We start from the raw sequence: 22,821 nt of genomic DNA on the forward strand, positions 1-22,821 counted from the left end.
AAGAAATGGCATTTGTGGTCAGATCTTCAGTTTCTTCTAAACATAAGTCTAGTTCATGGATTGACAACCTTTGGCACATGACCCATCAGGGAAAGCCACCTGTGGGCCGGGACGGTTTGTTTACCTGCAGTATCCACAGGTTCGGCCGATCGCAGCTTCCAGTGGCCGTCCCAGGCCAATGGGGGCTGCAGGAAGAGGCGCAGGCTTTGCTGGCCACCGTTTCCCGCAGCCCCCATTGGCCTGGAATGGTGAACCGTGGCCAGTGGGAGCTGCAATCGGACAAACCTGTGGATGCTGTAGGTAAACAAACCATCTCGGCCCGCCAGTGGCTTTCCCTGATGGGCCACGTGCCAAAGGTTGCCAATCCCTGGTCTAGTTGATTTAAACCAATCAAGGAATGAATGTATATTTATTTATTTATTTGTCATATTTCCTTTGGCAGGTATGTATATTTTTAAAGAGCTGAATTTCAAGCCACTGCGTATGTCTCTAGCTCTCTCTGTTGAGAAAAATATTGATGTATGTGTTAATTTGATGTAATAAAGGCTTTTTTGTCTATTTTCCACTTAACACTACTGTTGATCTTATGTAAATAAAGTACAGATGGCTATAATAATATTATTATTATGTAACATTTCACTCTACATTTATAATTTAGGTACTGCACATTGCAGCCAGAATGAGATTTTCCTAGACAGAACAGGTAATTATTCGGACCATTTTATTTATAGTAATCCTATAATTTTGTTAAAAGAACACTTTCAAGTTAAAAATTACATAAGTATGGGTAAATATTTTTAAAAAATCTTACCTGTGTTGCTAAAAACATCCTTATTATCCAAAATTATTTTTAGGCCATGATTTTACAGTTAGATCTATTAGTGTAGCTCCCTGCAACCTGAGGAATCCAGATGACTTCAAATAATGCTCTAGTATGGAATTTGGTAACTGTAAAATATAGGATTTTTTGTAGGGCTAGTCTGAGCAATTAGTCTTAGCCCAGACTAAAGGGCAGAATATAGTCAAGTCATTCCGGGAACAAATTGTGACCCAGAAAGTCACATTTTCTCAACTGCTCCTCTCATTCTCTGCGGCGGGATTACTTAATGCCCTTTCAGGGCACCATTTACTTCTCCCAGGTACTCTGAGTAGTACTTCCTGGTCTTCCTCTGCCCACTTGTTCTGCCAGGGCAGAGTGTTGGATGAGACCTTTCAGCTGAGCACCTGGATCTTAGACAAGAGAAATGCAGAGAGGTGTTATATGCATACATATATTTTCAATGATGAGAGAAAGACGAGTTCAAACTGGAACAGGTGCAGAGAAGGGCTACTATGGTGATCTAAGGAATGCAAAACCTACCTTATGAGCAGTTACTCAAGGATTTGGTTTGTTAGGCTTAACCAAAAGAAGGCTGATGGGACTGAGCCAGAGGTTAGGGGGTCTATTACAGGAATGGGTGGGTGAGGTTCTGTGGCCTGCAGTGTGCAGGAGGTCAGACTAGATAATCATGATGCTTCCTTCTCACCTTAAAGTCCATGGGTTTATGAGAAAGACAACTGAACACTGCTAAGACTCAGGATCAGTGTTAGCTCATAGAATCATACGACTGGAAGCTAACACAAAGAGGTTTTCTAGTCCAGTCCCCTGCACGCAAGGCAGAACTAAGTATTATCTAGACCAGTGGTTCTCAAACTTTAGCAACCCAAGAACTCCCATTTTTATTTAGAATTTTTCACAGATCCCCAAGGCCCCAACTCAGCCCCAGACCCCACCCCCAGTCCACCCCTTCCCCCTAAGTACCCATCCCACCCCACTTCTTCCTGGCCCGCTTCATTCCTACCCCTCTTCTTCCCTGCCTCTTTCTGCCCCCTCCCCCGTGCGCGCCCCATCCCCACTCCTTCCCCTCACTCCCAGCACCTCCTGCATGCTGCTGAACATCTGTTCCCCACCGAGCAGGAGGCGCTGGGAGGAAGGCGGAGGAATTAAGGGAGGGAGGAAGAGGAGTTGATCAGCGGGGCCTGCGGACCCCCTGGAGTACCCTCAGACCCCCGTTTGAGAAACACTGATCTAGATCATTCCTGTCTAACCTGCTCCTAAAAATCTACAATGAAGGAGACTCCACAACCTCCCTAGGCAATTTATTCCAGTGCTTAATTACCCTGGCAATTAGGAAATTTTTCCTAATGTCCAGCCTAAACTGCCCTTTCTGAAACTTAAACCCATTGCTTCTTTCCCTATCCTCAGAGTTTACCAAGAACAATATTTCTCCCTCCTACTTGTAACAGCCTTTTATGTACTTGAAAACTATTATCATGTTCCCCCACCCTCCTGTATTCTCTTCCCCAGACTAAACAAACCCAGTTTTTTCAATCTTCCCTCATAGGTCACGTTTTCTAGACCTTTCATCATTTTTGTTGCTCTTCTCTGGACTTTCTCCAATTTTTCCACATCTTTCTAAAATGCGGTGCCCAGAACTGGACACAATACTCCAGTCGAGGCCTAATCAGCATGGAGTAGAGGGGAAGAATTACTTCATGTGTCTTGCTTACAACATTCCTGCTAATACATCCCAGAATGTTGTTTGCCATTTTTGAAACAGTGTTACACTGTTGAGTTAGATTGTGATCCACTATGACCCCCAGACTCCTTTCTGTAGTACTCCTTCCTAGGCAGTCATTTCCCATTTTCTATGTGTGCAACTGATTGTTGCTTCCTAACTGGAGTACTCTGCATTTCTCCTTATTGAATTTCATTCTATTTACTTCTGACCATTTCTCCAGTTTGTCCAGATCATTTTGAATTTTAATCCTATCCGCCAAAGCACTTGCAACCCCTCAGCACTTGGAATTGTCACAAACTTTATAAGTGTACTCTCTATGCCATTATCTAAACCATTGATGAGGATATTGAACAGAACCGGGCCCAGAACTGATCCCTATAGGACCCCACTTGATATGCCCCTTCCAGCTTGTCTGTCTATTCTCCGGGAATGGTTTTCCAACCAGTTATGCACCCATCATATAGTAACTCCATCTAGGTTGTATTGCCCTAGTTTGTTTATGAGAAGATCATGCAAGACAGTATCAAAAGCCTTACTAAAGTCGAGCTATACCACATCTACCACTTCACCCCATCCAAAACTCTTGTTACCCTGTGAAAGAAAGCTATTAGGTTGGTTTCAAATGATTTGTTCTTGACAAATCCATGCTGACTCTTATTTATCATATTATTACCTTCTACGTGTCTGCAAACTGATTGCTTAATTATTTGCTCCATTATCTTTCCAGGTATTGAAGTTAAGCTGAGTGGTCTGTAATTGCCCAAGCTGTCCTGTCTTCCATGACTTTTCAAAGATAATTTTTAACTCATTCTTCTCCATTTTAGCCTCTGATCCTACCTCATTTTCACTGGCAATCAGTATGTTAAATGTCCAATCACTACTAATATTTTTGGTGAAAACCGAAACCAATTCCTTTAGCAAGTCTACCATTTCCACATTTTCTGTTATTGGTTTTCTCCCCATATTGCATAATGGGCCTATCCTGTCCTTGGCCTTCCTCTTGCTTTTAATGTATTTGTAGAATGTTTTCTTGTTACCCTTTGTCTCTATCTAGGTTAATCTCATTTTGTGCCTTGCTCTTTCTAATGTTGTCTCTGTATGCTTTTGTTATTTGTTTATATTCATCCTTTGTAATTTGACATAGTTTCCACTTTTTGTAGGACTCTTTTTGGAGTTTCAGATCATTGAAGATCTCCTGGTTAAGTCAGGATGGTCTCTCATCTTACTTCCTATCTTTCCTACTCAGTGGGATAGTTTGCTTTTGTGCCCTTTGTAATGTCCCTTTGAAAAACTGCCAGCTCTATTAAGCTGTTTTTCCCCATAGACTTGCTTCCCTGGGATCTTATACAGACTCCCTGAATTTGCTAAAGTTGGCCTTCTTGAGATCCATTATCTTTATTGTTTTGTTTTCCCTCCTACCATTTCTTAGAATCATGAATCCTATCATTTCATGATCACTTTCACCCAAGCTGTCTTCCACTTTCAATTTCTCAACCAGTTCCTCCCTATTTGTCAAGATCAAATCTAGGACAGCCTCTCCCCTGGAGGCTTTCTCCACATTCATGTGTTCTCTTTTAACATATTAGAAGGCAGGGAAGTCTTATTGCTGCAAGTTACATTAAGTCTGCAGTATCAAAACCAAAGCCAGGGCAGAAGTTGGCAGGAAATCCTGATGTAACTATCTATGATTTGAATGGTCATAGGGCCAGGACATAATATCCAGTACACAAAAGCACTCTGTGATACTAAGCACTTTACTACAGATGCTCTCAGGCTGGGAGAGTCTTGCTGTTATATATAATTTTTCAAGTTCCCTGGTGCAATAACCTGCAAGCTGTATTGTTTTCAAACAGTGCAGATGTGGTAGATGTACAGTTTAGCCTTTTGTACACATTTTATTGTGTAAGGTTGAAAAGAATATCATCTAGTTCAACCCCCTGCTTAAAGCAGGACTGATCCTCAGACAGATTTTTACCCCAGTTTCCTAAATAGCCCCCTCAAGGATTGAACTCACAACCCTGGGTTTAGCAGGCCAATGCGCAACCCACTGAGCTGTCCCTCCCCCCAAAATAAAGGTCATCAAGTCTATTCCCCTGCCTTCACTGGGCAGCACAAGTACTGATTTTGCCCCAAATCCCTAAGTGGCCCCCTCAAGGATTGAGCTCATATCCCTGGGTTTAATCAGGCCAAATGCTCAAACCACTGAACTATCCCTTCTAGAATGAGTAGACATATAATGTTGCCTTTTTCAAAGTAAGATTGTATCGCCATATATAACTTCTTTACAGATCTTCTTGTTCAGTTGTGACACAGCATTCGTTAGGCTATCCTCTTTCTAAGTGTACTGCAGCTTGTTCCAATGGATTTGCCTTGCAGCAGACTGACTGGAGTTCTGCTTTAATGATAAAAAAGGAAAAGCATACAACTTTTACTCTAACAGCTTCTCTCTGTCTGCAGTTTCTTTGAACATTAGTAGATGCTTCTGGTCTTGCTTATGAGGCTCTCTAAGTCATGCTGAATCCCCAGTAATATGCTCAAAATTAGCAATGGGAAAACTGGATGTGTGTTGACTGTATAGAAGTGCAATAAAAGTCTGCTTCCAAAATGTAAATCTTTTATCATGGGAGACAAGAGGGTGAGGTAATACCTCTTATTGAACCAACTTCAGCTGGTGAGAGAGACAAACTTTTGAGATACACATAGCTCAACATTGCATAGAATCTTTTATCATACCAGTTTACTAATCCATATAATGCTGAAATCCATTGAGGGCAATAGCAAAACTCTCAGGAACAACCATGGTGTCCTAACTCCCACTGAGTAGAATCTTACTTGACAAGTAACCCCATTAACTTATTGGACTACTGGTGGCTCATTCAACGTGAATAAGTTGTTCAGAATCTTACCTTTTGATTGTAAATTCTTTGGGACCGGGACTATGTGTGTCCAGCTCCAATTCCGGACTGGGCTCCTAGGCACTTCCACAATACAAATAATTAATACCATTCATTTAAACAAGAGTTGGATTTGTACTATAACATTCTGTATACATACTAACTTTTATATATGTACAAACTGGTCAGTAATTTGGTAACAGCTGGGTATCAGTGACGGACTGAAATCAAAATATTATGTGGAAACTGTCAAATAGGCACAATATGATAAGCCACTGCTTTGGGGAAAGCTCTTGACAGTAATCCTCAATTTCTTTGGAGTGCTCACAGGTCAGAGGACACTCAGATACTACAGTAATGAGCACTGTTTAAGAATAGAATAAGTAAGGCAATACTCACCTCTACTTGCTGACAAAAAAATTGTTTTCAACCTGTTTGGCACTTGGTTTATCTGAAAAGTTGCTTCCTTCATATTTTTTTTTCCTGCCTCAGCTCTTTCTTGTTGTCAGGGAGGGATTTATTGAGACTGCCATCACAGCTTGAATTGATGACCATTATATGTTTAACATTCTGAGGGTCTGATGCTGCAAATAACTTTTAGAGATGTCCACATTTAAATGTTTACAATATCAGGCCCTTACTGAAGAGCAGCTATTTGAAATTTTAAAATGGTTAAAACACCATTTGGTTATCCCATTTTATGAAGAAAGTGCTCATATGTTTACAGCACAGGCCAGGTCCACTACACCTGGGGCAGACAAAACTCCCAATGAATGAAAATGAGAGTTTTGTTTATGTAAGACCCTCTGTTGTTATTCTATGCTTCAGTAGTAAATGGTCACAGAAGTACAGAAATAACTGGGAATGTTTGCCTTTCAGCATTATTCATCTTGCAATTCAATATACAGAGACCAGCAACTGAATAAAAGCATTTAAAATACAGGGCCTGCTTCCAATCTCACTTATACTAGTGTAAATCAAGAATAATTCCACTGAAGGAATGGAGTGTAAAACTGGTGTAAGTAAAATCAGAATCAGGACTATATACTACACCTCTACCTCAATATAACACTGTCCTCGGGAGCCAAAAAATCTTACCGCGTTATAGGTGAAACCACGTTATATCGAACTTGCTTTGATCCACCGGAGTGTGCACCCTCCTTTCTCCCCCTCCCCCGGGAGCGCTGCTTTATCATGTTATATCCGAATTCGTGTTATATCGGGTCGCGTTATATTGAGGTAGAGGTGTATAACCTTACATTTGCATGGAATGTATTGCTAAAGGTGTTTATGGATACTGCTATTATAACTAGCTTATTTTCTTGCACATTTCATAGATCAAAGGTGTCCAAAGTGATCTTCTAACATGACTAAAATAAACAAGTATATTTATTGCCACACAACTTGCAGCAGGATTGATACCCTTGTTGAATCTGAATACAAAAATAGTGATTGATTTTTGTTCTTAGTTTAATAAAAGGAATCAGAAAACACTATAAAAACATGCATTCATTTAATTTGACTGACATCTTCAATTTTGGATATATATTCTAACTAATGGAATGAAAATTGCAATACATGAATCAATTATATTTGTTCAGTTATCTGTTTGCAAAGTGAGAACAGCTTAAATTATATATGATCCCACTGTCTATATATCATGGTATCTTAATTGACAACAATACCATCAATAAATTTGTTTTTAATGAAGAGCTTATCAGTATGCATACATAGTTCATTTCTGATCTATTATTATTTATAGAAGCAATAGGTTTGTATTCAAGTGTCTTGAAACACAGTCCCCACATTTTTAATTCAGGACAATGGGAAGAATTTGGTTGACGTGTACAAGGATTTACTGAGATAATTAGCAACCCTATTAATATTATATTATTATTGTATCATAATTATGTTGCTATTAATAGAATTATAGCAGCATATTTTTTATTTAAGAGTTCAGGCTGTATTATCAAAGCCCTTTCATGGCAATGATAGGCCCCAGCCCTGCAAACACTTATCTGTTGACTTGACATTAAGCACACAAGGAATCCCACTGAAATCATGATGAAACGGTGTGTTTGCAGGACTGGGGTCATACTTTTGCGGAGGTTATAGGAAATAGGTTACAAACTTTAATTGGGAGTGGAAATATTTTTCTCTATCATCTATCTATCCATCTATCTATCTAAAACACTTTGAGCCTTTTGTTAGTGGTATGGGCTCTGTCTTACAGTCCTTACCTATGGATTAACATTCTGTGTTTGTAAAGAGTACATTCATTGAAACTTTCTGAATTTCACATTTTGATCTGCATTTTTTCCCATTTTTGACCAGCTCTATGATTTAGCATAAATAGGTTAATAAAAAAAATTAATGTGGTACCTGTGATGGAGTTTATATCCTCCTCTGGCACTAAGAGAGTTCACTTGGAGTGAGAGAGCTTAATTAAGGCACATGGTTGCACCGGGATGGTGGATCAGGCCCACCTGAACATGAACTCCAGCTGAGGGAAGAGCTATTGGAGAGCATAAATGAAGAGGAAGCCCATATGAGAAGGAGGCTGGCGAGAGAGAGAGGAAGAACTCTGCAGTCCCTCTCTGCTTTGTTAGAGAGTGAAGGAAGGACCTAGAAAGAGGTAGATATGCAATAAGCCCAGGGAGGAACTGTGGGAAAGGGCCTAGGCAGGAATAAATTCAGGGAGGTAGCAAGGAGACTAAGGAAATAGACTTACCTGCTCACCACAGGGACCCTGGACTGGAACCCAAAGGTGGTGCAGAAACACCGTGATGCAAGAGAGTGAAGAAATGTGAAGTGAAAGCCCTGAGAAGTGTTTCTCTGCCCAAGAATGGAAGGACAACCCTGCAGAGCCCAGGAAGGCATGGAGAGTCTGTGGAGGAGAGAGCCAGGGTAGGGTGAAGAGTTAGCTTCATTTGAGTTTAGTTTATTGGACTGTTTGGTTACCCCAAAATGGGTGGGACCAAATGTGACCTGGTCAAAGGGCTGAGTCATGAGAAGAGATGGGCAACCATGGAGCCAGAGAGAGTGGCTGTTGGCAGGGCTGCTAGAAGAGGAGGGCCTGCTATGCCACACCCAGCCACAAGGGGGCATGCTAGTAGTGAGTCCATTTTTCTACAGTGCCGGTCACAGATTATATAAGCATGCTAGTGGTCAAAAAGACCAAAGTGCAAAACTTTAAAAATCACTTAAAGAACCAACCAGCTCAAAAGAATGGCCAAGCAGAAATAAAAGGCCAGGTTCTGCTGTCCATTACCCTTCTGGAGTTACTTCAAATTTATATTTGGACAGCTAAGAGCTGAATTTGATGCAGAAGGATTGGCACTTAGAAAAATTTCATGACCCAAAGCAAATTTTAAACTAGGGGAAGAAGGCGCAGAATAGACAAGAATAGGCCAACCAAAGCAATCTGGACTTACAGTGTGCCCTAAAGACAGGCTGTAAGAGATTCTGATGAACCTCCTGTTATAGAATCTAATCCAGTGCCCATTGAAGTCATTGGAAAGACTCCCATTAACTTCAACAGGTATAGTCTGTTAAAAGCCAAGAGCTCTTTACTGAGCAACCTCATCCTCTCAGTGCTGCTAAAAGAAACGGTAGATCAAGAATAGACCCATCTTGGTTAAATGGTGGTTTCAGTTAGGATCATAAGGTGGGCAGTGTTTGTTCAAATACTTCCTAGTTAGATTATTAAGGGATCATTTATCTACTATTATTATGATTTTCCTTTATATACAAAAAGAAACTAGAAGAGAAATATATTTACTTATGATGTGGGCAAAGAACACTCGACAATTTGAAATAATTTTAAAATAGATGGGATACTGTATAGTGAAAGTGACTTTCTTTTAACTAACCTCTAACAAGGAATCATGGCAGGTGATGGGTTTCATTTACTTTTTGTAGGTTTTCCTCTGTGTGTGTGTGTAGTGCCATGCAGTTTGGAAAATCAGCTTCTGCACATGCACAAACAGTTTTAGAAGGGTGCAGTGATGCACAGTGTGTTGTAGAGGACAGGACTGAGTCCCTAGTGTGTAGGCACATCTGTTGCATTGACATGACAGACTATCATGTCTCCAAAGTATCCTTTGGCTTCTATTGGTACAGTGATCTGGGAACTAAAAAGGAGCAACATAATCGAGCATAACAGATGTGCATGATTCATTGCAGTCTACTGAGTAACTAATACCCTTTTTGGAAATTAGTAGGCAGACCAAAATAGATATTTACCTGATAAACTATAATACCATCAGTGAATTGAGTATATAATGCATATTGCTAAAATAAACACTAAATATTTCCCCAGTCCTATGGCTATGGCTACATGTCAGTTTCCATTCACTTCCAATTTGAACACTCTCTCTCTCTCTCTCTCTATATATATATATAAATGGTTGCTAAATCAATGAAATATATATAAATCAAAATCTTAGTAGGATTCGAAAAGAAATTGGCCATTACAGATAACAAAACATTCAGAATTACATAAAAAAGATCATTGTAAGGTATATATATCCTCATGCTTCATGCCGCAAGGCTAATTAATGGAGTGTAGGAAGGCTCTTTCTTGGTCGCCAGCTTATGCCATAATTGTCTGTGAGAGAGTTTTTTCTGCACCTTTCTTGGAGTAGCCTGTCCTGGCCTCCATCAGAAACAGGTTAATAGACAAGATGGATGGCTGCTATGAGTAAATGTAGCAATTCCATTGTTCCTGTAGTCATGATTGAGCTCCCTTTTTTCAGCTATGGCTGAGGACTGCCTACCACAGCTCAGGAAAGCAAAGATCATGCTACCAATCTTGGAACTGCTGGGCATAAGGTTAGTCCTTAACAAAACTTGAAATAGCCTGAAGGGATAAATATTGTGGCCCAGGGCATATGTAGAATCATCCTGTCCATATCCTTCTTCCCTGGCCATGCCCTCTACAATGGATGCAGAGAGGATGCACTGTACTGGCTCTACACCATCAGAAGATCCTCCATATGCTGGGTCTTTTTTTTCCCACCCAGAATCCGCACTGTAGCAGAGAATTGGCCCTTGATACTCAAGTCTTACTTTACTTTGCTGTTCTTAGGTTCTTCCATCACACATAAAATATGATGCGTCAGATTAATTCCTGGTGTAGATCTATTGATTTCAATGGAGGGGCAGGTTGAATTTAGCCCGGTATGAGTCAGTAATCTCACATTCCAAAGCAAACCAGGATAAACTAAACATCTTTTCCCACAAAAGTTGTAGCTCTTTGGGGTTGGGAGGTCCTCTCTGCAAGCCTTCTCAGAAAACCTTCCCTAGCCAAGGACACAATTTCTTGAACCTCAGACTTTTCATTCCCCTCTGGCTTCCGTCTGCAAGGAGAACTCTAACCCTAAGTAACTGGGAATACCTGGAAGACTCCTGCTGATATCATGGATTTTGTTGCTCATACAATATACTCTTTTCATTACTGTGAGGAGATTGAATGAACTATAACGATAGTTATCGGTCTGCAGGAGACTACGCACCTTGTGCTTACAAAACAGCCATCAAAAATCATTGTAAATCATTACTGGTATTCATGGTACTTCAAGCCATAATTCATAGAGACCAGTTTTTAATAAAATGAATTATGAAATACTTATCCATCACCATGAAATTGCTGTGTGCACATTCAGCAAGGAGAATTAGCAATTTATTTATTTATAAGTTTGTCTCTTTTTTTCCCCCTCCATCTTAAAGAGAAATCACAAGAAAGGTTGAGTGGCATGTTTGTTTATGAAATTGGCCAGAAAGCATTGTTCTCAATTTGATTTGCAAAGGCTAATGAGTAACATAATTTTTAATCATAGATTTTCAGGCTTGACACAATTGACAAGCACATCCTGCATGTGTTCTATTCTGCATGGCATAATGTAAGCTGTTGTGTATGCTAACAAGAGAACAAAGGCAATGTGAAAAAGATCAATGTACCATGAGAGAATAAGACTTCTTTGGCAAACAAGCTGTGGTGTAAATATCTTTTGGTTTCAGGATTAGCACAGTGAGTTTTTATACAAACTGAAAGATTTTCTTTGACTTGGAACACAGAGGAGATGGAGGGGGTGGGAGAGGAATTAAATCAGTCCTCCTGTATTAGTTAATTGAATGCTAGCAATCATCTGAAGTATAGAAAACATAAGATCCTAAAATCCTATGTTCCTGCAGGATGATTTTTAAGACACTCTAGATGGTACATCAGGAAATATTATAAGAAAATGCATACTGACAAACTTCATAAAATTGATTTTCCCTCACCAGCCTACCAAGAGCATTTTTTTCAATTATAATATAGAGCCAGATGTTCAGAAGTTCCACAATTTTCCACTCACAGGGCCATATTCTCAACCCTACTTTACTCCAATTGCACTGTAAAGATGATGGAAATCTACCCTAACGGGGTATCTGAGGATTCCTCCCATCTACGGTTGTTGAGGACTGGAGGAGTTGCAGCTTGCTCCTTGCTCCCCAGGGGACTGCTCTAACCTGGAGTTGCCCCCAGGATTGGAGGAGTGCAAAAGTTCCATAAACCCACATTTCTTCATCCTCCCTCCCCCACCTTCCAGTGGGCCATGGGCAGTTCTTTTTTGCCCAGGAGCCCCTTCCACTCTAGGAACTCCTAATAAGTGACCCCCTGTAATCACCACTCAAAGAACCCGGGCTTCTTTTGGATCCTGGAGGACAAGCAGAATTTGGGGGCAATACCACTGCCATTTCGTGGAGGGTGCAAACCCTCTACCTTCTTTCTTATGTAGCTTTTGGTAAAGAGTCATCAAGAGGAGTCTCACAGTCCTGCCATCCCAACACTCACATACCCCTTCCTTCCAAAGGATATTTCTGTGGATAGGAATCCATGCAGGAAGGTTCCTCTGTGCAGGGGGCACTCTGCACCTATATGATTTGCATCAGCTCGTGGCCCAGAAAGGAGTGGTGTAACAGGGGCCAGGGACTCCTTATTTATAATCCTGGATCTGTCTCTGATTGTCAAGTCAATTATCTTCTCTGCCTCAGTAAAATGGGGATTATAATGCTTACTTACGTACATCACCTCGGTACCTTGTGGATTAGGTAGTTAATACCAGCAAAGCACGTTGAAGAAGAAAAATGCTATCAGTATACAGAGTAAATGAATAAGTATATATTAGTATTCCCTGGACAACATCTTGCTTGAATGATCATCAGGTTATGAAGTCAGATTTCTTTATAGTTTATCCGTTAACACAAGACATACAAGAAGTCATTTTGGTCTGGAAAATGATCTTTGTCTCTATTGTCCCAACCACTCAGATCCAGTGTAAGTGGAATTGATGGTATGTGTTTCCCCTAGCACTCACTCATAATGCCATTGACATGCGTTGGTAAAGCTTCTATAACTTTTCTAGGTATTTAATTTTACTTATTCATTTTCAGCTGAGAACAGAGAAGGAGGGAGTGAGAATCTGCTTGTGTGGGTGAACAGCAAAGATCTGGGTAAATGAAATGTTTGAGAGGAAAAACAGGCCTGTAAAGTTTTTTGCTTTTGATTTAGCTTTGAAAGTTATTCAGTATTAGAATATCAACTTGCTTTGCATTTTAATCTCCATAAATCCCATCAGGATGTGATAAATGCTGCCAAGTGCTATCAGAAACTTGCTTCTCTGCTGCCACTATTTCTGAAATGACAGCGGAAGAAGAGGTGCGGGTTTCTGGCCACCTTTATCAAAAGAGACCACAGGCAGATGTAATTTGTAAAAATTGAAAACTAAAGAATATTTATAATACCCAGCCAGCGACCTTTATACAACATAATAAAAGGGACACTGACTGCAGTGTGTGACAATAAAAAGATTGGGCATTTTTTGTTGTTGTTTTTACTGGTAGCCTAATGGAAATAGAGCCTGATTATTTTTGACACATGTTAATGGTGCTTGTCACATTCTCTGTATTTTCATCATGACATGCATAATTTTTTATGACATGTGTCACCTTTTGTATATTTCTTAAATATATGTCATTTGCTAAAAATATACAAGATATTGGCAAAGTATGCATACCAACAATTGCATCTCACAACAGCAAGTGCACCAGTGATTGGCAGGAGGTAGATACAGTTTATTTTTTAAACTACCGGTAAGTTACAAAACAATTTTTTCCCCAAACCCTTTTTAAATAAAGGTGGTGGTTAAAGGTTATCTTTGGGGGTGGGGGATGATACCAGGGAGAGAAAGAGATAGCTGGAGTTTTTCTGGCAGATATTTGCCTTTTCCTGCTGTGGAAAAGCGGTAAAATGCTGATACAGTAATGTGGTAGTCATTGATTTATATGGTTTGGCAAAAGCTAGGCCAGCTCCTCTGAGGAGGAAAGGGAACAGGAGAGACACATTTCAGTCTGGCATTGAGAAATGGCTGCTCAGCATTCGGGATGTGACCTTCCGCCGTTTGAAGTGTATGGTTGATATTATTCTTACTCTGGGAGAAGCAGTTGGGGATTACTGGATGTTTTAATATCCCACAATGCACATAAAAACTGGGGCACCTGGAGAAACGGCAGGTGACCCCTTTTGGATCAGAATGGATGACTCACTTTGACTGCTGTTATCTTAAAAATACCTCTCAACAAATGTAACTGTCCTGTATACCTTGTACTGTATATATGTAGATATAACTATAGGGACACATTGTCCAAATAAGGTCCCATTCACTGGCTTTGTACTGATTTTTGTTGTTGTTACGATCACTTTCTTGACATTGAACTACAAGCAAGGCCTCAGATACTAACCCCAGAATCAGATTATTGTCCAAACTCCCCCAAAGTTTAGAGGAATTTGGTGCTCCGGTTTGGTCCATTATAGAAAGAGATCTAAAAAATGAAGGTGGGATCAAGACCCAATCTTTCCCAAAGTTTAGGTCGATTATTTCACTTAGCACCCATTGTTGGTACCTGGCACTGTACTGCTCAGTGCAGTCACCAGTCAGTGGTGAGTGAGCCCAGTCGCTGGTATTTCTAGGCCAACTGAGTCTCGGTAGATTCCAGACACTATTTCCAGTTCTGAACTCTTAGGGCACATGCCTTGGCTCAGCCTTCCTGTTTGATGCCTTTCATGAGGCATTGTCACCCAGGGGTGAAAGTAACTTACAGGACTTACCGGTACTGCCAGAGCCCTGAGGGGGGCGTGGCCTCATCCGGAAGAGGCGTGGCCTCTCAAGATTTAAAGGCCCTGGGGAACCAGCTGTGGCTGGGAGACCCAGGGCCTTTAAATCAACCAGGGGCTCCCAGCTGCAGAGGTGGCTGGGAGCCCCCTGGGGCTCACGGGCAAATTAAAGGGCCCAGGGCTCTGGCCGCCGGTGGGAACCCCGAGCTTTGTGGGGCTGGGGCAGAGATTTAAAGGGCCCAGAGCTCCTGCCGCTGTGGGAAGCCTGGAGCCCTTTAAATCCTGGCCCCAGCCCGGGGAGGAATGCAGAGCCATGTCTGCAGCCTGGCTGAGGAGGGGGACGGAGGAGCCGAGAAACCAATGTGACAGTGAGTTTTCATCTTCCACCTGCTTTTATTAGCTCTGGATTTAAGCTGTGCAGCCAAATGCTTGTATTTGTTGTGTATATTAGTACTGGAGAGTTCCCCTCATCCCAGGAGCAGAAAAGGACTGCCCCTGCCGTGGTCAAACACACCCTCCCTTCAACCCCCTCCCCTCAGCTACTGTGAGTGAAATTAACAAGGATGCCAGAAACCTAGCCCTGGGGGCTGAACCATCAGAGAACAGCTGAGTTTAAACTATTCTTATGCAGGGAACAGGCTTCTCTCTCCCTCCCTCAGTCAGTCTCCTTTTCTTACTGGTCCTCCGTACCGGCCCGTACCTGCTTACTTTCACCTCTGCTGTCACCCTAGACCTTGAAACCAATGTCTGAGACCTCCCTGTGTCCCCCTCCATCTGCTGCTTATACACATTCCCCCAGAGCTCCACCGAGGCTGTGGTCACCCTGGTATTCTAGTTTAACTCTGTCAAGTGCAATGTGGTAAGAAAGCAAGGAAAACAAGATTAGCAAAGGAATATCTTAACCAGGGTGATTTTACTCTTAAAGCACCTGAGAGTTATAGATTGTTTAAAATACAAAAGTCCTGAAATGCACCCTCACCTCATCTGATCTCACCCTTCCTGTCAGTCTGAGATTCATTAGCATTTCAAGTTAGGAAGAGTCCCTCCTTACCTCTTTCTCCTGCGGGTCCTTCTTACATGTTGCGATGGGCATCCCGTGCTCAGAGTAGCACCTCGCTCTCAAGTAGACTCTCTGCCAGGTGCTCAGCTGAGACTCTCCAGTCCTCTTCTCTACCCGCTTTTGTCATTCTTGCTCCACCTGCAGGCCCTTGTGTAGGAAAAGTATTGTTCCATGAGAACAGCAGGCAGAGACAATCAATGTCGATGGCCCAAGATTGCCATCTGGTCCTTCAACAAGGTATCAAACACCTGTCCTCAGCAGGGCAACTGTCTGTAACAGTAGGCAGAACAATAGGTTGTCTTTGGGCATGTCCAGGCTTGTGTTCAATACATAGTACACAATGGAGTTCATGGTTTGATATTGACATATCCCACTCTGTCACCCCCGTCTCCAGCTTTAAGCCTTGGAGGAACACTGACAGTTTGTAAGAGAAATAAATTTTGCGGAAAACATATACAGAATGAGTGTAATTTTCAGTCACAAATAAGCGCATATTTGACTAGTGAAAATCTCTATGAAAAGCAGAGCTTAGTATTCAGTTGATACATTTCTGCTTTTCTTTACTGAGTGTACTGTATTATCCTATTGTTTAACTGTCTGAATATAGAATCTGCAGGAAATTCTGATACATTGGGATGGGGAATCCACTTCAGATAAAAATAAGAACTTCTCTGAACCACTGCCTAAAACACAAGCTGAATTCCAGCAAAATGCTGTGTCATGCAGAAAGTTGAGATAATATGTTAGTACTCATTACCTTTTATTTTAGGGTTTGGTTGTACTCTGGGATATAGCAATATAGCAAGGATTGGAATGGAACGTACCAACAGTAAAATAGCAAAGTTGAATGGTCAAGAGTGTGGACAAATGCTTTCAATCTAATGGATAAAAGGACCAATCTTTCCAAGTAACTGCACTATAAAGATTAGATGGAATGACAATATTGACTATGTTAATAGAAGCAAAGGTATACTTTACAAGATAGTAAATTCTAGCCATACAAACACGATTTCTCCTTATGGAAAAGTACTATAGAATTTAGTAGCATATGAAAATCTTTCTGTAGAGCTTTTTATCAGGGATAAATATACTGTTACTTCCTCAAAGCTGGTTTTAAAAGTCTGTAGAGTGATTTCTACAGAGCCCTTTTTCTTCTGTTCCTTTTCTGGTCCCAATTCAGCAAAGCATGTAAGTCCATGTTTCACTTCAAGCCTATGAGTAATCCCATCCCTATTCAGCAAAGCACTTTAACCATGGGCATAAATACTTTGAGAAATAGGGATAGGATTACTCACATGTAAGTAATTTGCTGAACTAAAGCCTAAATTTTGTAGGACATTTTCATAAAACTGATGACAAAAGCATGAGGATTTGTTTTAATTTGATTGGAAACATGTAGCTATTGTAGTTCTTCACATACACTTCACCTGTAATACCCATTTATTTATTGTATATTGAAAAGTTGCAGTTATAGTGTACAGTAGACTGCACACCATGAAATTTACAACAGTTTTTGAATAGATGAGGTTTTAATACTTATTTTAAATACCTCCAAAATATTATTTTGATATAGAGAACACATACAAGATAAATAGTTAGATCCTACATTTAATATTCTGAGTGTATGTTGTAATGCATACACGTCTCCTTGTAAAATGAAACAAAGTGGTTGTGCATGTAGAGTAAGTGGCTGGATGACTGAATGGAGCTAGCAGAAGTCATAGTATATTAGCCTTACAAATGAAAAAGAAATCTTATAATGAGTGAAACTGGAAAGGATCTACCAATTTGGTTGTTTGACGGGAAACAAGAACTCTGAAATTTACTTTGCTTCCTCCCAACGAGTGTAGGTCATGCAAGAAATTCATTTTGAGGGGATTCAGAAAGTTCCCATTCATTGTAGTCATGCATTATAAAATATATGATGCTTATAAAACAGAAATGTTTCTAGGGGGAAAGGTGCTCATTTCATTGTTATGGATTTTAATGATATATAACTGAGGCTTTTAAAGACAGGCCTGTATTAGTAGGTTGGAACAGGAGGTGCACAGACCCCATAGCAGTGCTTGGAGGCATTACACCTGTGCAGATTAAGAAGAAAGATAAAGCTCTTGATTCTCCTGTGTGATGGAGCTTTGCTCGATGCACCAGGGAGTGCTCTCATGAAGCCACCTCAAGGTCTTTTGTTGTTAGGGCCTTCCCACCCGCAGTGTGACCTGATGCTTCTGAGTAGAGCTATGTGAACAGCTGAGTTTTCAGTTCACCATTTGCAATGTTGTAGCCACGTTGGTCCCAGGATATCAGAGAGACAAGGCGGGGAAGGTTATATATTTCATTGGACCAAAGTCTAGTGACTGCAGAAGTGTTAACAGGCCACTTCACCTTGAATGGTCTCTTATAATATGTGTTAACTACTTGTGCTAAACAATCTGTTCCACCTTGTATTCAGCTGTGACACTCTAAGGCCATGTCAACTCTAGCGAGCTTACCACAGAGCAGCTGAGTGACATAATTTTTGCCTAAATAAGTGGTAGTGTAGACATGGCATTAATACCTTTCCCAGACCTGAAGAAGAGCTCTGTGTAGCTTGGAAGCTTGTCTCTCTCACCAACAGAAGTTGGTCCAACAAAAGATATTACCTCACCCCGCTTGTCTATTTTTCAGTTCACTGGCGGGTCTGAACATTTGAAAAAGAAATTTGTTTTGCGTCAACCCAAAATGGATTCTTTGATAAATCAAAAAGTCAGAAAAAAGTTTCAGGTTGAACAAAATGTTCAGTTCAACTTAAAATGAAACGTTTTGTTTCCAGGCATTTTAATTGTTTTGTTTTTTTTAAATAAAAGCAAAACAAACTTGGAAACAATGAACTAGCTTAAAAAAAAAAACAAGAGGAGGAGAGGGTGTGCCCCCATTATGCCAATGGCTGAGGCACTCACTTGGGATGGACTGGAACAGACACTTAAACCCAGACCTCTCCCGTCCTCAGATGAGTTCACAAAGTTATTGTGTGTTCTCTAGTGGTGTTCTTCTCCTATTGGAACTGTTCCACTCTGTATAGATAATTGAACATGCATTGGCTCAGAGTGTGAGAATGACTCTATAGCCTGGTTGTTAGGGTACTCACCTGGGTTCCAGTTCCAGTGAACAGTTAAGTTAATAATCTGGTAAGAAAGATTTTTCACAGCATGTTTGAGCAGTACACGGGATTATGTTACTACAGAACTGACTAGGGATTACACAACTCAAGTCCTGGTTCCTCTCTCATTTGCACCAGTGTAAATCAGGTGTAACACCATTGGAAACAGTGGACATATTCAGCTGTATAATTGGCATAACAGACAAATAAGGTCCTGAGTCGTCTTGAATTAATATGCAGGTTTGGTCAGAACGACCATGTTGCTTAGGCCAACAGCTTTGAAGAAAGTGTTGCTTTAAAAAAAAAAAGCATGCAAGCATTCACACTTTAAAAATAGATACAAATATATAGGTACTGGATGTGAAAGGTAAGTTTATATTATAGAGCCATTAACACCGACTAGAAAATAAATTATTTTTAAAGTTCAAATATTGAGCTCTAGAAGAAAATCAAAAGTGCTTTCCTGCTGTTCTTTTCAATATTCACTTCATGTTTTATTCTGAAGTTAGATTCATCCACTCTCTAAAATGTACTCTACTTTTATCTTAAGTATTGCTATATCCAAAGGAACAAAGAATGTTTCTTATCAGCGTCTTCCTGCTGGACTTCCTAATGCATTTGATTTCCAGCTATTAACCCAGGAGACCTATGTTCACAATCACTTTGTGGTTCTTTAGACCCTACAGGTTTAGTGGTGTATAGACATTCTTATAAAGATTATTACTTTATTTTGTACTGAACAATGTTTGCCAATATCCTCTTGGCTTGTGGCTGAAAGATGACTAGAAAATCAACCAGCCAAACCACTGGGGATCTAAATATTTCTCTTGCACTGCTATTTGCTTTCAATAAAACCCCGGAAACATGAACTTTCAACAGCATCTTACACTATTTTAAGTGGGAAATATCATAGTGTCATCACACTCCAGCCAAAAATAGTTAGATGAACCTGTTCAAGGCTTCTTGTAAAAATAAATGTCAGACTCATCACAAAATCATACTGAAAACTGATTTACAAATAAAGGTCTCTTTGCAGTCAGTGGGCCGCATTCTGTTCTCACTTATACCTGAATAAATCAGGAGTAACTCCACTGAATTTAATAGCCATGTTGGAGTAAAACTGACATATGTGAGATCAGAATTTGGAGAAGAAATAGGGCCATTGCAACACACAGGCTTTGCTAGAATATACGGCACAGAAATGCTACAAATCAGAATATATACCCAATTCTCAGCTACTACCTAAAATGTCCAAATACAGATATTAACTTACTAATAAAAAGCAATAACTACTTGTAATATTCTGGGTTTTTTTTAATAACGTGCTTTAAAGATGAAGCTTAGTTATAACAAACTCCCAAACTTCATACCAACATGGCATTTTTTTTTGATTGGTAATTATCTTAATTTTCTTAGCAGAAGGCCATGCCCTCCATCACAGGCATTTTGATCAATTTTGCATTACCCAATTTTATTCAAAATCATAAGTCATGCATTAACTGTTTTTCTCCTGATGTGATTACAGATATATTTTTTCCTGCCATTTACATTTATGAGATTTATGGGACTAACTCTTTTAACATGAATAGGAATGACACATTTAAGGACCTGATTGAGGAAAAGACACTTTTTCAGAGAAGCACTTAAACATGTGTTTAAATCCCATTGAAGTCACAGGCTTACAGGTAAGCACAAGCTTAAATACTTTCCTGAACAGAGACTAAACATGGTTAATTACTTACCTATATCAGGAGCTACCGGCCCTATTCAGCAAAGCACTTAAGCATGTGCTTTACCTTAATAATAATCTTAAATGCCATTGACTTCAGTGAGAGTTGAGCATGCACTTAAAGTTAAGCAACCGTTTACATGCTTTCCTGGACAAGGATTCTAAGCCCTCCCCACCCAGAGCAATGGCAAAGTAGATGCCCAAAACTGCACAATTTATGGGGCTGACACATTCGACTCCATAGTAAAGTATCCACACTATAATATTCCATAAACTACTAGTGTTCTAAAAAGTAGGGAAAGTCCCATCTATAACAAGCAGACTGATTCTAAACATCTTAAAAATAACTTTTCCTGGGCAGGAGTTATCTTTTCTGCAGCTGCCAAAAATGTATCAGTCTAGTCATCAAAATGTATTCTTCTCCATTGTTGCAGGGTGAATTCAATCACAGGCTTGGTTCTGATATTATTCACTTAAAACTTTTTTCCAAAGCATAATCCTCCAGCATAATGCTTTATTACTCATATTTCTAGCAATAAAAAAGAGAGGATATATCATTTTACATTAATTGGTTCCTTCTAATCCTAAACTCTAATACCCATGGACTATGGCAACTCTGTGTGACAGAACAGGTTTATTTAATATACACACACATATACCAGCTCATTTTTGGTGTTGAAACCCACATGTAGAACTTGGTGAATATATCCAAATGCTTCCAAAAGCTGAAATCACTTTATTCACACCCATTTTGCTCACTTTTTGCTCACCTGAGGTTTGCATTACCCTTGCACGTGCCATAGAAACACCAGTCCAGCTTGAGTGGGACAGGTGGCCCCAGAGCTCTTGCAGAAGCACAAAGCCTTCATATGGAAGGTCTTATGCCTCTAGCATATGTCTTGAGATCTGTGCATCTCTTGGGAATCTAGAGATTGTTGGGCAGAACCTCCTGTTTGTTTCACTGTGGAGAATAATCCTCTCCCCCAGGGGCTGAATTATTATTTATTATTTGTATTGCAGTGGTTAGGAGCCCAATACTGTATCAGGACCCTATTGTACTGTATCAGGATCCCACTGTATAAACAAACAAAAAAAGATGGTCTCTTCCACAAATTGCTTACAATATAAGTAAAAGAGAAAAGACAATAGGTACATACGTACAGATATGTGGGAAGTGCATGGAAGCAATGAGACAATATTAGTCAGCATCACAGAACACCAGCTGCCAAAGTACATAAAAAGATAGTAGTAGTCTTCTAAGCTCCACCTACGATATAAGCTCCACCCCATGAGAAGCCAAGAAGAGACATCATATCACTATGTACTGCTCCAATTTGAGCCCTGCATCCCCCATGTTCTTTTTAGGAGAACCTCATAAGCATTTCTTTTCTGTTCCCTTCCCTCTTTCATATTTTGATTTTATTAGAAGAGAAGATTTTCTCATTGCACTACTTTTTCACAAACTACAGGGATGTACCAACAGGATTCATATAACACATGCTTTGCAAACAATCACGTAATACAGTAGCACACTCAGGTTGAAAAACTGCCTTCAGATTTGGTTTTCAGATCTGATTTGGCAGTCAGATGGATATTTGGATTTCATTCGTATTAGGATCAGAATTTTGACTGGGCCCAACATTTGTTTCCCAACTTTTTTTTTGAGGGCAGGGGGGAACCTCAACTTTCAACTAAATGTAGAGAAAAGCTATTTCTAATACATAGATGGCCTGTTCCTCTGCACAGTTTGCACTTGATTATGAATGGCTTTTTGTGTTCTAAATGCAGTACTGAAAACACTTCCAATGTGCTGCCTTAAGATTAGTGGACACTTTACCCATTCTGTGAACTCTACATAAATCCCAGAACAGCGGCAGGAAAAAAGCAACATAAGCTCAAACAGAAGGTCTCCGTTTATTGGAACTCCACAAACTGCACGCTTGAATGGCTCCAGGGTAACAAACTGCCATACCTGCCTCTATATACACACAAAATCAGAAAAAGCAGATGTTGACCTGACCTCCATCCAATACATTTGTGTTGCTTTACCAATCTGTATTTATTTGTGCTCTAATTATGTTGCTATCTTTATTTTTGCTACTTTAATTGTTCAGTTACTTGTAAGGCACCTATTACCCATGCTGCCTAGGTGTGTGTTATACCCACTAAAAAGAGCCAAGAATGGGGGCACATACTCTGGCACTTTTCAGGGAACCCAACTCAGTTTCCTTGAAGAAAACTGAGGTGGGAACTCTTCAGTAGATTAACTCTCAGAGGAATCTAG

Source organism: Mauremys mutica, chromosome 7, assembly GCF_020497125.1.
Source record: "Mauremys mutica isolate MM-2020 ecotype Southern chromosome 7, ASM2049712v1, whole genome shotgun sequence".
Lineage (NCBI taxonomy): Eukaryota > Metazoa > Chordata > Testudines > Geoemydidae > Mauremys > Mauremys mutica.